The sequence below is a fragment of the Phaseolus vulgaris genome, chromosome 10 (genome assembly GCF_051622355.1).
Source record: "Phaseolus vulgaris cultivar YP4 chromosome 10, ASM5162235v1, whole genome shotgun sequence".
Lineage (NCBI taxonomy): Eukaryota > Viridiplantae > Streptophyta > Magnoliopsida > Fabales > Fabaceae > Phaseolus > Phaseolus vulgaris.
Window position 1 is genome coordinate 15,855,865 of NC_143507.1, and position 7,231 is coordinate 15,863,095.

Consider the following 7,231-nt stretch of genomic DNA (forward strand, 5'->3'; position numbering starts at 1 on the left):
ACTTTACAGGGCTCCCAAACCCTCTCACATTTAAAGAAAGAATTCTCATTGGTAACCCAAATCCTCCCCCACTTCCCTTTTGGATTTCAAAATTCTGTCCCTTTTTTCTAATTCATCTAGGCTTACCATAACTTTTCCTTCTTCCCCGCATGTAGCCCCTAACTGTTTACCCAATTCCCATACTCTAATCGTTTCTAAACTACCATGTTTTAACCAGAATAAGCGGTTACAGTTATTAATGGCCAAATCAGAAACAAAATTGCTAATTTGAGATAGAACTAACCTTATGTTCTTGCGTTCTTCCCTCTTACAATCTTTGCTTGATTCACCCACCCAAAACACTCTTCTTTCCATTGTAGCGGATGAATTAGTAGTCGTTGAAATGTTAATCTGCTTTTTTTGTTTATCTGCTTCGTCCCCAAACAGTTGAGACCCCTTTTTCCTTTGCTTGCCGAACGGAATATATGTATCTTTGATTCTGCTTGATCTCGAAACGGATTGAAATTGGCACTCCTTTTGTTTGTTCTTCGATACTTCGAAAGCTTGTTGTGTATGTGATTCGAAAGCCTCCCCATCTTGTGACACTCCTAAAGAGTCTTCCACCCTTGATATTGACGTCAATGAATCGTGCTCCCCCCTCATCCTCTTTCGCCGACGTGACTGCTTGATAGGTTGGGATTTCCGCACCTCTCGCTGCGATAATCTTTGTACATGGTGGTTTCCTCCCTATCTCCTCCATAGCTTCGACTGAAAAGGATCGAGGTGCAGCGACTGCACCATTTCTTATTTCTGCGTTTTGTACGTTAGCTTTGTCGTTCCCAGATCGTCCTCCCTGTTCAGTTTCGTCAAGATCGTGTGACTTTTCTGAGGTAAACGGGCTTCTAGGTGGCCCATTCCATAACATCTCCAACCCACCATCATCTGGGCCAGGTTTCGAAAAAGCCTCTAAGTGATTTTTACCTTCACACCTCCCTTCCTTCGTCACACCTTGGGCCATTTGTGAAGGCCCATACCTTTTTCCCATTTCAGCTCTGAATGATCCGTTGGGGTTCTAGACCCTAGGTTTTCCTTTCCTATGTTTGTACTGAAAATAGGTGCAGAGAAAGGGCCTATGGGTCTAGCCACAGTAGACTCACAACAGTGTAACGGTGCAATAGGTTCTAATCTCCGGTAGCCTTGTGTCGACGGTGGCTGAGCGATTCCCAATTCCGACGTCGATTTCTCCTCGACCTTCTTTCTACCTTCTTCGAAATCCTTACTCCTCAATCACACTGATTCGTTAGAACGTATTGAGTCAGCCTCTGTTTCCATACCTTCAGATTCTTCGCTCCAATGGCATTAACAAAGTTTAAAATCTGGGGTTGTGCATTCTTCCTCCACTGATACCTGGTACAACACTTCATTGATTTTCATATAACTGGTAATCTTCGCCTCGCAACCCACTGACACTCTAATTTTGAACCTCGCATACTCGAGCTCTTCTAAATCCAAAGTTGCCTCGTCAACCTCAACAAGGGTACCCATTAACGCTGCAATGTGCTTGAAACAATCTGTATTCCATAACTTCAAAGGTAGGCCCCTGCATCTTACCCATACCAATTTGTCTACCGTGACGAATTGTTCTTCCCATGGAATAATAGTTTCAAACATTTCTTCAAACCATTCTTTATTCTCCTCTATGGCTTCTTTAATCTTTAGTTCATTTTCCCCCTTCAGTAATACATGGAAGCCCCCCAGAAATTTTACCTTTATGTAACCAAGACCTCCCAAAATGAAGCTTTCATTCAAGCTTGAAACCTTGTTCAAATCCGCTACTCTCCCTATATAGCATTTATTTAATCATTCTTTGTGAGTTTCCTCTGCTCTAAAGTGAATAGCATGCAAAGTTTCCCTGTGTTTGCGATTGTGTTCTTTTCCTGTAACCATTCTTGACAGTGTTTGCATACGTGTTTGTTCCTTTTGCTCTCCACTCTTTTTTAACCTCTTTCTCTGACTCTAATGATTTCTCCTTCAGTTTAACATTCCACTCCTTTTTTGTTTCTGCTGCCCTGTTGTATTTTGGTCTATTAACATTCAATTTCCAGCTCTCAATCCATATTGTGTTCAGATGAAATTCCAGCTCCCTAATATTCTGAACTCCCTGAAATCTAACAAAACCAAACCTTTGCTTCTTAATGTTTAATCTATTGGATATGAAAACGTCGCTCACCCTTCCCCATCTTCGGAAAATTTTCCACAAATATGTTTCTTTGAGATCAAAGGGAAGTTAGAGAAGAAGAAAGGTGTTCCTCCCTGGTTTATCTTTGCCAACAATGATCGTTTCTGTTCTCGTGAGTGATGTTGATCACACACTTTGTTGCTATTGCTTTGAACCCGTATATGATATATCGAACTTAAATTGTCAATTTATTCATAATACATAGCAGAAAAAGGGCAAGGAAAAATCCTAGTTGAGGTTGATCAAGGTTGCAAATATTAATCCTCAGCTCGTGTTAGTTTTCTTTTGTTCTGTCACTAGTATTTTGTGCAAATCTATACTAATATACAAAGATAATAGATATTTTTGTGTACATATTTTATGCAACTTTGTCCTTATTCTCACAATATTTTAATATCTCTTTTACGAAAACTTTTGTGTGAATTGCTATTTTTATTTTCATAACTTAAAAAAAAAATGCAAACACACATGGTATGTTCTCACTAGTTCTCAAGATATGCCACAATATGAGGACTACGTTTAAGTGGCGACATCAACCGTAATTTATGAAGCAACCAAATAAAGATAAACATAAAACAATTTTTTTTTCCTAGATTCGATGGTTATGTTCACTTTGAACCTTTAAGTCACCTCTGCCACTGATCACAAACCCAACAATGGCCTTTTCGGCCATGTTTTCTCCCACTCTCAACCTTGCCATTTCTTCCACCACATACTGCTGTAAAAGAAAAATATCAACCACACGAAGTGTTACAGTGAGAGCTAGCTCCACAGAGAAGGGTGAATCCGAGGACAAAGATGCCTCAACATTCAACCCTTTTGGGTTTGTCACTGACAACCCTTCAAGCCGCAGTGCTATTCAATTGCCTCAGAGCCTTGCTGAGGATGGCAACGTTGGCCAAATGCTTTGTGTACCAAACTTTCTTTTCTCCTTCTACTTCCTTTGATTTTTGATAATATTGAAGACTTTATGTTGTTTATGCATGGCATGATGCTTCTTCAACTATTAATCTTTGATTGAATAGTGATGATAGTTTTCATTGAGTGTGAATGTAGTAATAGTTTTTGTGTTGCTAGAGGATAGAAGACAAGGGCAAGGAATACGGGTCATACCTTAAATCTGGCAAGTTAAGATGGTCTGTCAGAGAAACTGGTATTGTTTATTTCTTAGCTGAGGAATTGGTTTCTAATTTTCATTTTTCAAGTTTAAGAAATGTATGGAGAATGCACCCTTTTGGATTTTTTTCCTTGTCTTATTATTGCAGGGTCAGCAAGTAGCAGAAGAGGAACAATTGTCTTCCTTCATGGTGCCCCTACGCAATCTTATAGCTACCGTGTTCCTATGTCTCAGGTTATCATGCTATCTGTGATGATATACTTCTATTTGGTATACAAAACGGCTTTCAAAGTAAAGAAATTTTTACTTTGAAATAGATATTTTTTAGTGGAAAGAATTCAAAAATCATTTTCCTTCACACTGACTAGATTAAATTCAAAATTTAGATTAAATCTTTTCTCTTCAATATCGTCTACTCCTTTCTCTCTGCAATGAATCATATGTCGTCAACTCCTGCACTGGCGAAAATGGAGCACAGTAGGCAGAAAGATCGCAGGAGTGATAGCGGGACGGTGAACCACGATGTTTCTGATGTATTTGAAATAAAGAAGCTAAAAAGAACTGCGAAGAGATAATTGAAGACTGTGAAGAAGCTGATGAATATTTCTACGTGGAACAGTATTATTCATCTCGCAATTATAATATTGATATGATTGATTATGGTGTTGTTTTGATAATGAGTTTGAAGGATGGGTATGATTTCAAGATTACGACTGTCGCAATGATGACAATACAAAACCCCGTCACGGTAAAAAAAAAAGGGGTTATCGCTTTGGCCGTCGCCGCGGTGCCCGCTGATGTTGAGGTGTGTTGAAAAAAAGATAGGGTTTTTTACTTTTTGATTTATGTAAATGCTTTTTTGGAACGAATATGTTTTGTTTTTAAAATTCAAAATTTATCCAGTCAAATTCTTTGTGAGTCTTCTTCTCTTCAAGGATTCATTGAGATGAAACTCATTAGCCATAGCGAAAACGAGGTAGATGAATCATTGTCATCATCTTCTTGGAACTGCAACGATTATTATGAATATGATAAAGTAAAATCGAAGATGATGATGACACTCAACAACGATAGAGAAACCCCCGCTACAGTAGCGCGGCTTTCTCCACCGTTGAGTGTCATCGTCATCTTCGATTTCACTATCATCATATTCATAATAATAGTTGCAGTTTTAAAAAGATGATGACAATGACTCATCTACCTTGTTTTCTGTGGCCAATGAATTCCATCCCCTGAAAATGAATCCTTGAAGAGAAGATGACTCAGAAAGAATTTGACTAGTAAATTTTGAATTTTAAACCTTTTATACTAGTAATGGAGGTTAAGATTGTAATTTACTTGATTATATAATAAAATATTTTTTTTATATATTATACATTTAAAATATAATTTATAAAATATTTTTAAAAAATAATGTAAAATAATTTTTAAAATATAAATTAGACTTAAAACAAATTTTACATAAACAAATTATTATAAAATTTAGTAAAAATAATATTATATTTTTTTATTATTTTAATTCTCCAGAGTTAGAGGAGTAGCTTTAGGGTTGTGTAAGAGAAGAAAGGAAACCTATTCGTTCTGTAAAAACATTTATAAGTCAAAACCCTTACAACCCACCTCAACATCAACGGGCACCGCGGCGACGCCCGCCGCGATAGCCCCTTATAATTGCGAGATGAATAATACTGTTCCTCATAGAAATATTCATCAGCTTCTTCACAGTCTTCCATTCTCTCTTTCTCAGTTTTTTTTAGGCTTTATTTATTTCCGATACCTCAGAAACAATGTCGTTCACCGTCCCGTTAGATGTAGTTTGGATAATTATGATAAACTAATATAAAACCACTTTTTTTTCAAAAAAAAAAAAACTTTAAGAAAAAGAGAAAATATCTTAATGCAAGGAATTTTCTAAAAATATAATTTAAATATCCGAAATTATACTTAAAAATATAAGGAAATTTCTATTAAATTTTATGAGTGTGAATCATATAAAAAAAAATGTAGTTATGAAATTGTAAAATTATAATTTTATTCTTATCATTAAAATTAATTTAAAATTAAATTAAATTATTTATTTGTACATGAAGTGTACAATATTATACGCAATTATATGTAATTATTTTAATAATGATATAATCTCATAATTATTGGATCCTTACATAATTAACTTATAATCCATACACTTGTATACATTTAATATTTACAACTTGGAGTATAAGTACCATTATATATAAACAAATATTTTATGGGAAAAAATTGATAAAAAGCATTAAAGTGTGCAAAATAATAATATTTTTTGTCTTTATAAAAAAAAATTATATTGTATTGATGAGACACTTCAAATTTTGCTTAACTTCTACCCGAAAATCTTATTTGTAACATTCAAATAAATATTCATAAATAAAAACAAAATTAATAAAAAGAAATATCAACTTTAAATCTATTTGACCTTAAATTTTTAACAATTAATTAGTTAGGATATTATTTTAAGAAATGAACTATTTACACTTACTTAGATGTTATTAAATATTGTACCGGCCAGTCCTCGGACCTCGGCGTTAACCACAGTTATGGTGGGGCCCCGAAGGCTGGGAGGACGAGCCAGTGTCTCACGAAGCACGCAAGTGAGGGTAGCCGAGGAGGGGGCGGCATCAAGGCGAAGGGCATGGAGGCCTCGGACCTCGGTAACCCAAACAGTAAAGATAGGCCGAAAAAGGTGGTTTATAAGCCACACTCCAGTTATCAGTAAGGGAGAGGCCTAGATCACATGGGGTCCATGCATGGGGTGTGGATGAAGTGGAAGGGTGTAACACAAACAAGAGCCACTGGGAAAGAGACGACTCGTAAGGGTCACGTTCCAGGGGTGATCTGCATGCATGGCACGTGAATAGCTAAGGCACTCCCAAGGAAGATGGACCTAGAGATTGGATGCATGAGTTGGCACCCAAGTGGTCATCCCGGGAGAGGTTGCACTCCAGTAAGGGGGTCTTACGCGTTAGATGGCCCTAAGAATGGGTGATAGTGACGCTAAGGCACACCTAGCCTAGTTACAGTTAGCGAAAAGGGCGGGAAACCCTAGAGTATATAAAGGGTAACAACAAACATAACAAGGTACGCAATTCAAACACAAGTACACACACAGAATTACACAGAGTTTGAGCACTAAGAGTTTTGGTGTTTCCTGGCCCTAAAACTGACTTGAGCGTCGGAGTTCAAACGGCCACGAGGGCGCCCTTTGTCTTTGTGTTTCATGTGTTCAACGGAGGAAGGGGAATGAAGGGACGCAGGGATTCTTGGACGTGAGATTGTTGTAGACGTACGGAGACGTTTTGGGTCAATCGACGGGAACATTTGGCGGCCACCGTGGGGCACGATCTAAAACGATTGTCTCAGCCGCAATAATTGAGAAAGATCCATCAAGAATCGTTCAAGATGAGAAACACAAGGCATGGATTCTTTGCACCAATCGGAGGCGAAGGTCTTACCCTGCAACAGGTTATGGAAGTGATGCAGGGCCTTCTGGAAGCGATGGCAGCGTCAAGAGCGGATCAAGAACGCATCCAGGTTGATCTGGCTGCGTCACAAGCAAGAAACGAAGAGTTGCACCGAACCAATGAGGAATTGCGACGGGAGTTGCGGAATCAGACAGGTGATCGTGAGGCGGAGGAGCAAGAGTGTGCCACGCCACTAAGGGAATTCCCCATGCCTTTTTCGCAAGAGATTATGGATGTCGTGATACCAGCTACGTTTGTAGGGCCGAAAGCCACATTCACAGGGATGGAAGATCCAGAGGCTTATCTCACGGATTTCCATACGTGCAGATGATGCTGGTTGGTGGTTCTGATGCAGTAAGGTGCAAACTGTTCATGAACACACTGGTAGGGACGGTGATG